General features: G+C 45.5%; 1 pseudogene; it reads right to left on the bottom strand.

Annotated features, from left to right (window-relative positions):
- Nucleotides 1–319: 319 nt before the first annotated feature.
- Nucleotides 320–428, bottom strand: LOC137365920 (U2 spliceosomal RNA; annotated as a pseudogene).
- Nucleotides 429–10,722: the final 10,294 nt, after the last annotated feature.

Below are 10,722 nucleotides of genomic sequence, written 5' to 3'. Positions count from 1 at the left end.
CCATTGTGACGGAAGTGTGAAGAGCGGCTCCGCTGTGAGGATCGACAGTGGCGCCCGGTCCCCTTTCTCCTTGAACGCCTTCAGGAACTTGATGCATCCCGACACGTTCCGGAACGTCACGTCAAAGTATCCACTGCTGGGGAAATCCTGCAGGCAGAAGACGTCCGTCGCTTGAAATCCGCAGCAATCGAAGAGAATTTTCTTGATGAAGAAGGTGCGATCAACCGGTGCATCTCCTTCCTTGTCCTTCACGACCACCCGAACGCTGTTCCGCACTCCCTGGCCCGAAGCTCGAAAATTGGTTATAGCCATTTTACTCAAAGCTTCCCCAGGATCAAAAGGCAATGATCATGGTCTCTTCTCAATCAAATAAGCACTGATAAGAACAGATACTACACTTGATCTTAGCCAAAAGGCCGAGAAGTCCTTTTTTTTTTGTTAGAGGAGGAGGGTGGGTGGGAGACACGACACGTGTAGTGTATCGGGTACAGCCACCACCCAAATATATAGTTTTTACTTACCCAGCAGTCCCCTGGTCCTCCGAAAACTAAAGGGAATTAACTTTTAAACTCCCACTGAAATTGACTTCCCAGCTGTAAGCCCGCTCTCGCACCTTCGCTACTGTCAAGCTGCAGTCACCAAAACTAAAAGAAAGAGATTATAAACCACCCAAATATATAGTTTTTACTTCCCCAGCAGTCCCCTGGTCCTCCGAAGACAAAAGGGAATTAACTTTTAAACTTCCACTGAAATTGACTTCCCAGCTGTAAGCTCGCTCTCGCACCTTCGCTCCTGTCAAGCTGCATTCTGTTGTTTGTCAATCTCTGCTACTGTACATGAGTGATATCTGTTATGCATATATTATTTTCTGGTACTGGAAGTGAATGTTGGATTTATTCTTCAGCTGTTAGTCTCTGGTACTGCATATGAGTCTGGGTCTCATTCAGTATCAGTCAATTTCTGGTACACTCTGCATGTGCACATCCAGGGCTCATTCTGCATTTGGCAGTCTCTGGTACTGAATGTGTGTTGCAATTCATTTTTTATGTGTCTGTTTCTGGGACAGTCAGTTACAGTGGGATTAATTTTGTATCTCTCAGCTACTGCCATTGTCTGCAAATGTGATACATTGTGTATCTATGAAATTCTGTTGCAGGATTCCTCTGTACCTGCACTTAATATGTATCTCAGTGATGGTATTGAGAACTATTTGTTTAATGCCATGATGTGTCACGATTTGCTTGCCTCATTTGTATTTCAAAATATGGATCACATTTTAACTGTGTGTTTTATTGAGTTGTGGTGTGAGAGTTTTAGGAACATAGGATCAGGACATTCAGCCGATTGAGCATGCTCTGCCATTCAAGATGATCATCCACTTCAATGCCTTTTTCACACACTATCCTCATATCCCCTTATGTCATTTGTATTTAGAAATCTGTCACTCTCTGCTTTCAACATACTCAATTACTGAGCTTCCACAGCCCTCTGGGGTACAGAATTCCAAATGTTTAACAACGCTCTGAGTAAAGAGGTTTTTCCTCATTGCTATCTGTTTTGGACTAATATTTAGTCTGTAACTCTGAACACATTTGTGAATGATGGCAAATGTTTCAAACTCACAAATGGTGTGCTCAGTCCAATTAGAATCATTGAATTGATACTCTATCTTTCGTTACAGCTCTTTCAGAGATTATTGGACTGGTATGAAATGAGTAGTGCAGTGTGCACTAATTGACATAATACTATAACTTTATTTTTGATACTGTATGAGATGTTTGTACTACATTGTAATCTGTCACTGGGTATGCAGTCTGGGCTACATTTATTTATTTAGAGATACAGCACTGAAACAGGCCCTTCGGCCCACCGAGTCTGTGCCAACCATCAACCACCCATTTATACTAATCCTGCACTAATTCCATATTCCTACCACATCCCAACATTTCCCGACCACCTACCTACACTAGGGGCAACTTTATAATGGCCAATTTACCCATCAACCTGCAAGTCTTTGGCATGTGGGAGGAAACCGGAGCACCCGGAGGAAACCTACGCAGACAAGGGAGATCTTGCAAACTCTACACAGGCAGTACCCAGAATTGAACCCGGGTCGCTGGAGCTGTGAGGCTGCGGTGCTAACCACTGCGCCACTGAGCCGCCTCTAAGGAATCTAAGGATTCATTCTGTACCTTTCCATCAGCTGCTCTACCTGATATTTAATTTGTAGCTTAGGCTGCACTTTTGTGGGATTAGTCCGGTGCCTTTTAATCTGATGGTGGGTGTGATTTTGAACTGAGATTGATAGACCTACCTTTCAGCAGTACTGAGTTGGGGTGAATTGGAAACAACTTCTGCCTCTCCTGCATTGTTTGATTGTCTGCTGGATTGAAAATGTGTCTCTGGAACTTGGGATCAGTGCGAGTCTGACTACTTCTGCTCTCTGTGCCTGTGGAACTCATGGCCTGTCTGTGTCTCTGTGCTCTGGGTGTGATAATGTACCTACTCTGTGTTCGAAGGAGTGGACTGCACTTTTCCTTGTGCTGGGGAATCACCACCTTCCTTCAGGTTACTTCAAGTTTTTGCCTACAGAGAGAAAGAAAAATATCTCTGTAACTCAAGATCAATTGATGTAGAAGCTAGAAAAGTCATTGTTACGACCAGGTGAGAAAGGCTCCCCCTCTCAGCCTCTTCCTTACCTGCAACAGGGTTTAACTTTTTAAAACACCAGGTTTTAGCTTCACTACTCCCTAATTCTAATGGCAAAGAAATCAACCAGGCATGTTTTCTCAGATTTAAAAAAGAACAGTGTAAGTTTATTAACCTTAAAAATCTAATTCAGTTAAAATGAATAAAGATACGCAGCACAACCACGCTAGCGTACATATGTGATAAACAGACACACACATAGAAACGGAAGAGGGGAAAGGATTTGAAGCAATAGCTGGAGTTCAGTTGCTGGCTTTGGGTTTGATGTAAAGTCTTTGATTGCTGTTACGGCTTGCAGTTCTTGTTGGGGACCAGTGCACACTTTCAAACTTGTTTCGCTGGTCTTCTGTCTTGAGGGTTGAGCTACTCCCATGGGTGTCTGGGACTCTGCATGTGTGTGTGTGAGAGAGGGAGGGACCTGCCTTCTGTTGTCTTCAGATTGCAGTCTCTGTCATATTTTTATTTCCATCTGGCATTATAGCATAAGAACATAATAACTAGGAGCAGGATTAGGCTATTCTGCCACTCGAGCCTGTTCCACCATTCAATAATATCATGGCAGATCAAATCATGGCCTCAACTCCACTATCCTGCCTGCCCCTATAACCAATTATTCCCTTGTAGGTCAAAAGTCAGTCTCACTCAACCTTGAATATATTCAATGACCAACCTCCACCATCCTCTTGGGTAGATAATTCCAAAGAATAGCAGCCCTTTGTGAGAAGAAATTCCTCCTCAACTCCATCTAAAATGAGAGCCTCCTTATTTTGAAACTGTTCCCCCATAGTTCTCGATTCCCTCATGAGGGGAAACATCATTTCAGCAAATACCTTGTCAAGCCCCCTCAGAATCTTATGTATTTCAATAAGATTGACTCTCATTCTTCTAAACTCCAATGAGTGCACCACAACCAGGTCAACCTTTCCACATAACACAACACCTTTATCCCAGAAATCAACCTAGTGGTACTTGCCTGAACTACCTCCAATGCAAATATATCTCTCCTTAAATAAGGAGACCAAAACTGCATGCAACACTCAAGGTATGGTCGAATCAACAACCTGCACATTTATACTCCATCCCCCTTGCAATAAACACCAACATTCCATTTGCCTTCCTAATTACTTGCTGTGTTTTCATGCTAACATTTTGTGATTCATTTATGAGGACACCCAGATCCCTCTGTACCACAGTATTCTGCATTCTCTCTCTAATTAAATAATATTCTGCTTTTCTATACGTCATACCAAAGTGGATAACCTCACATTTTCCCACATTATAGTTCATTGCCAAATTTTTGGCCACACGCTTAACCTGTCTTTATCCCTTTGCAAACTCCTTGTGTCCTCCTCACAACTTGCTTTCCCACCTATCTTTGTATCCCCAGCAAATTTGATTACAATACACTCGATCCCTTCATCCAAGTTATTAATATAGATTGTAGGTAGTTGAGGCCCCAACACCAATCCCTGTGGCACCCCACTAATTAGTTTGCCAACCTGAAAAATGACCCATTTAACCCAATTCTCTGTTTCTTGTTAGTTAGCCAATCCTCCATCCGTGCTAATATATTACACCTGAACACCATGAGCTCTTATCTTGTGTTGTAACCTTTGACATGGCACTTTATCGAACGCCTTTAAAATCCAAATACACTACATCTACTGGTTCCCCTTCATATACCCTGCTTGTTACATCCTCAAAGAACTCTAATAATTTTGTCAAACATGGTTTCCCTTTCATAAATCCATGTTGACTCTGCATGATTGTACTTTAATTTTCTGAATGTTCTGCTACCACTTACTTAATCATGGATTCCAGCATTTTCCCAATGACAGACATTAGGCTAGCAGGCCTATCATTACCTGCTTTTTGAATAGGGGTTTTACATTTGTGGTTTTAATATCCACTGGCACTGTTCCAGAATCTCGTGAATTGACGAAGATTACAACCAACGCATCCACTATGGCTGGAGCCATTTCTTTTAAACTGTGGGATGCAGGCCATCAGGTCTAGGGGATCTGTCAGATTTTAGTCCCATTAGTTTTCCTCATACATTTTTTCCAGTGACAATGATCGTTTCAAGTTCCTTCCCTCCTTTTCCCCTTGATTTTATACTATTCTTTGGATGCTTTTAGTGTTTTCTACCATGAAGACTGAGTTAAAATACTTGTTCAAAGTCTCTGCCATTTCCTTGTTTCTCATTGGACCAACCATTCAACCGAAATCGACAGCCGCTGTTTAAAGTATTTCCTCGATACTTCTCACCGAGTGACAGCAATAGTTGTTGTTCGCATAACTGCCCACATCCCTGCTGCCCGGCTCTATTTCCTCTATTCACTGTTCAAGAACAACAAACAGTGTGAAACTAAAGCCAAACCAGGAACGTGCATTACAGGTTTGAGGACAGAAAACAACAATGATTTTCAATAGCAGAATCTTCCCGTTCTGTCTCCCTTACCTTGTCCACACACAGCCCGAGAAAGGCCTCTTCCTTCCTGCACTTTGTTCCGGGAGCAAATTCTCATTGAGAAGCGGCGCTCAGATCACCGGAGAGAAAAAAAGAATTCAAACTGTCTCAATGAAAAACAGACCAGAATTGACCCAGATACTTCCATTATTAAATTAATTCATCAGCACCAAACCTTTTATCATGAATGCACCGAGGGGGTCTCCAAATTTATGAAATTGAAGGTGGCGGCATTTATTAAATTGTTGATTGACATCATGTAGTTCAGTTCTTCATTTAATTGGGGGTGGGGAGGGTGTAGGGGGATGTGTGAGCAGAGGAGCAGAGCGAAATCCAGAGAGGGAACGGAAAACACACCTGGACAGATGTGAAACTGGTCAATGCACCATTACAATAACTCCATCTCTGACTCCCTCCTGACAGTAACCAGTCCTTTCACAGAGACTGTGGGTGGCTCTGAAAAGAGTCTTTGGTTTATTAGATGACATTTTGGCCGCTTTACTTTTTCTGGGATCTCTGAGCGCTGGTTTTCTTGGGTAGCAGCACGGCCTGGATATTAGGCAGCACACCGCCCTGAGCGATGGCCTCTCTTCCCAGCAGCTTGTTGAGCTCCTCGTCGTTGCGGACGGCCAGTTGCAGGTGTCTGGGGATGATGCGGGTCTTCTTGTTGTCCCGGGCCCAGTTACCGGCCAGCTCGAGGATTTCAGTGGTCAGATACTCGAGCACAGCAGCCAGATAGACCGGGGCTCCGGCACCCACACGCTCAGCATAGTTGCCCTTTCTCAGGAGCCTATGAACACGGCCCACCGGGAACTGCAGTCCAGCCCGGGAGGAGTGAGACTTGGCCTTGGCCCTGGCCCGAGGTTTCCCGCTGGTCTTTTCCTCTTCCTCTTTTCCCCCAAAATATACTTTATTCATAAAAATCTGTAAAAAAAATACAGTACAAAACAGTTCAAAATAACACCAAGTTGACATCCCAAAAAGTACAAAGGAAATCAGTTTTCTTTGATGCAGGAGTGAGTTTCCTCACAACCCTTCCATTTTACAGCAAACCCATATTCAGTGTATACAGCCCGAGGGGCTTCCCATGGGTCCAGCCCCTCAGTTCACTTTGGTGGGAGAACCTTACACAGTTTTTATACCTCATTGAGACTTTGCAGTGGCTGCCCCTCTTCCAGACAATTTTTTAAATTTCCAAAGTATACTTTATTCATAAAAAAACTATTAAAAAAAATAGATTACCAAACAGTTCCAAAAAGCACAAAGTCGAAAAATACAAGGAGTGCAAATGAGATTAGTTTATTTCAATACAGGAGTGAGTTGCCTCACAACCCTTCCATTTCATTTTACATGCTACGTACATTTTACAGCAAACAAAATATTTTCTGGATACAGTTGAGGGGTTTCCCATTGGTCCAGCCCCTCCGTTCACTTTGCTGGGGGGACCTTACACTGTGATCTTTCCACATTGAGCCTTTGCTGCGGCTGCCCCAAGCTTTAGTGCGTCCCTCAGCACGTAGTCCTGGACCTTGGAATGTGCCAGTCCGCTACATTCGGTCCTGGACAACTCTTTGCGCTGGAAGACCAGAAAGTTTCGGGCAGACCAAAGGATGTCTTTCACCGAATTGATAGTTCTCCAGCAGCAGTTGATGTTTGTCTCGGTGTGCGTCCCTGGGAACAGCCCGCAGAGCACAGAGTCCTGTGTTACAGAGGTGCTAAGGATGAACCTCAACAAAAACCACTGCATCTCTTTCCACACCTGCTTTGCAAATACACATTCCAGAACGAGGATGGGCAACTGTCTCTTCCCCACCACAGCCACTTCGAGGGCATCGTGCAGAGGGGGTGTGACTCCGGGCGTGCAGGAAGGATCTGACGGGGAGGGCTCTTCTCACCACCAGCCAAGCTACATCTTGGTGCTTGTTTGAAAGTTCTGGTGATGGGGTATTCTGCCAAATGACTTTGGCAGTCTGCTCAGGCCACAATCTCACAAATACTTTCACAAAGAATGCTGAAATCCGCTGACATTGGTCCCTCTGGGCTGGGATGGTAGTGGTGAAGGCTGCTGATTGGTCACTCTGTTACTGCATCTCATGATGTGGTTCATGTTTCCAATCCCAGAGCTGCTTAATTCACCAATCCGGAGATTCCACACTGAATAACGGCGGAAAATAACGGCGCTAAATTGTCAGACTCCAACCGATTTTTTAAATTTGAAAAGCCCGCTAATATATCTGTAAAACAAGGAGCAGCTTCAATATAGAATATCGCATTAACAGGCAATTTCATTTTACAGCAAAAAAATTGAAAATCTTTCTCCTCTTGTATTATTCTACACTTTGTCACAAGTTCCAGATACACTTTTACAATCCGGTATCTATTCGGGTTTATTCTCAGTCCTTTTTGAAACCGTCTGTAAGCGGAGGCAGAAAGTCTCATTCACAGCATTCTGCAAGCTGACACATTTCAGATCAATCTTTGTCAAGATACCGCATCACTGATTCTAGATTGAACCTATTTGTGGGAGACAAAAGCGGAGAGAAGATTTTTACTGTCAGGTGTTGAAATGTGAGACTGAGGGTTCCTACAACAGCGGGGTTTCCAGATAATGTACTTATTAATTATTGAGGCCGAGCTTGAACAAGGGAAACAAGTGACTGAGAACTGATCTGTCAGCTTTTATTAACGAGATACAGGAAAGGGGTCGAATATGAACGCGTCCGAGATCCAAGCGCACTTGGGGTCAGTGATCAGTAATTAATTTACACGGCATTATTAAGTAGAGACACAAAGATCACAACAGTGAAAGTGAATCACCCAGAATCCATGGGGTTAAAACAGAGATCACAAAGGCAATTAGAAAGTTCCAGACTCTTCATAAAAAAAACCAAATCGATACCATTGAGATGATGTAGCTTTTTCAGAGAGATTGTGGGTGGCTCATAAAAGAGCCGTTGTGTTTGGGATGTTTTTCAGTCGATTGTGCAGTTTTACTTGGAGCTGGTGTACTTGGTCACCGCCTTTGTCCCTTCCGACACGGCGTGCTTGGCCAGCTCCCCGGGCAGCAGCAGGCGCACGGCGGTCTGGATCTACCGGGAGCTGACGGTGCTGCGCTTGTTGTAATGGGCCAGGCGGGAAGCCTCACCCGCGATGCGCTCGAAAATATCGTTCACAAACGAGTTCACGATGCTCATGGCCTTGGAGGAGATGCCGGTGTCGGGGTGAACCTGCTTCATCACTTTGTAGATGTAGATGGAGTAACTCTCCTTCCTCGACTTTCTGCGCCTCTTGCCGCCCTTTGCTGATGGTTTATTTAAGGCTTTCTTGGCGCCATTCTTAGCAGCTGTTTTCTTCTCTTTTTTTTATATTTCCAAAATATACTTTATTCATAAACATCTGTAAAAATTACATTGCCAAACAGTTTCCAAACAGTACCAAAAAATACAAACATTGCAAGGGAGATCAGTTTCCTTCAATACTGTCATGAGTTTCTTCCCAACCCTTCCGTTTCACATTTGTCATGTCAATTACAGTTTTACATTTACAGCAATTGAGAATATTAACGATACAGTTCGAGGGGTTTCCCATGGATCCAGCCCCTCAGTCCAGCTTGGTGGGGGAACCTTACACTGTGGTCTTTCCCCATTGAGCCTTTGCTGCGGCTGCCCCAAGCTTTAGTGCGTCCCTCAGCATGTAGTCCTGGACCTTGAAATGTGCCAGTCTGCAACATTCGGTGGTGGACAACTCTTTGCACTGGAAGACCAGCAAGTTTCGGGCAGACCAAAGGGCGTCTTTCACCGAATTGATAGTCCTCCAGCAGAAGTTGATGTTCGTCTCGGTGTGCGTCCCTGGGAACAGCCCGTAGAGCACAGACTCCTGTGTTACAGAGCTGCTTGGGATGAACCTTGACAAAAACCACTGCATCTCTTTCCACACCTGCTTTGCAAAGGCACATTCCAGGAGGAGGTGGGCGACCGTCTCTTCCCCACCACAGCCAACGCGGGGGCACTGTGCGGAGGGGGCGAGACTTCGGGTGTGCAGGAAGGATCTGACGGGGAGGGCCCTTCTCACCACCAGCCAAGCTAAGTCTTGGTGCTTGTTTGAAAGTTCTGGTGATGAGGCATTCCGCCAAATGACTTTGACAGTCTGCTCGAGGAACCATCCGACATGATCCACCGTTTCCTTTTCCCGTAGGGCCTTGAGGACATTCCGTGCAGGCCACTGCCTGATGGAACTGTGGTCAAAGGTGTTTTCCCGCAGAAACTGCTCCACGAAGGATAGGTGGTACGGCACCGCCCAACTGCATGGAGCATTCCGCGGCAATGTGACCAGGCCCATCCTTCGCAACACCGGGGACAGATAGAACCTCAGCACGTAGTGACACTTGGAGTTTACGTACTGGGGATCTACACACAGCTTGATGCAGCCACACACGAAGGTGGTCATCAGGATGAGGGCCACGTTGGGTACATTTTTCCCGCCCTTGTCCACAGATTTGAACATCGTGTCCCTCCGGACCCGGTCCATTTTAGATCCCCAGACGAAGCGGACAATGGCTCGGGTGACTGCCCCGGCCCTTCCGAACCATATCCCCAGCACCTTCAGGTAGTCTGACCTGACGGTGAAGGGGACAAAGGATCGGTCAGCCCAGTTCCCAAAGAACATGGCCTCGCTCTTGCCGTGGTTAACTTTGGCTCCCGAGGCCAGTTCGAACTGGTCGCAGATGCTCATCAGTCTGCGCACGGACAGCGGATCCGAGCAGAAAACGGCGACGTCATCCATGTACAGGGAGGTTTTGACCTGAATGCCTCCGCTGCCTGGGATTGTCACCCCTCTTATGCTCGCATCCTTCCTAATAGACTCAGCAAAGGGTTCAATACAGCAAACAAACAAGACCGGGGACAGAGGGCAGCCCTGTCTGACTCCAGATTTGATCGGGAAACTTTCAGATTCCCACCCGTTGGTTGAGACTGCGCTACTGATGTTTGTGTAGAGCAGTTGGATCCAATTGCAGATTCCCTCCCCAAACCCCATTTTGGAAAGCACGTCCATCATGTAGGTGTGCGATATCCTGTCAAAAGCCTTCTCCTGGTCCAGGCTGATGAGGCAGGTGTCCACCCTCCTGTCCGGTACGTAGGCGATCGTATCCCTGAGTAGCGCGAGACTATCAGAGATCTTCCTGCCGGGTACAGTACAGGTCTAATCGGGGTGAATCACCAACTCCAGAACAGACTTGACTCGACTGGCTATGACTTTGGACAGAATCTTGTAATCAACATTAAGCAGTGAGATGGGCCGCCAATTTCTGATTTCTGCCCTCTCCCCCTTCTGCTTGTAAATGAGGGTGATGATGCCTTCTCTTCAGGCATTTTCAGATTCAATTTCAGACACAGAAATAAACCAAACCCCTTCCGAGTGCGGATTAAATAGACAATCCCACAGCTCTATGCTAATGAGGGATGGGAGAAAGTTAGGATTGTGATTGGGCGAATGGCAATGATGTCACAACGGTTTTATATTGTAATACTACAATTGGTCTCTTC

The sequence above is a fragment of the Heterodontus francisci genome, unplaced genomic scaffold (assembly GCF_036365525.1).
Source record: "Heterodontus francisci isolate sHetFra1 unplaced genomic scaffold, sHetFra1.hap1 HAP1_SCAFFOLD_58, whole genome shotgun sequence".
NCBI lineage: Eukaryota > Metazoa > Chordata > Chondrichthyes > Heterodontiformes > Heterodontidae > Heterodontus > Heterodontus francisci.
This window is presented reverse-complemented; position numbering and strand designations above follow the sequence as displayed.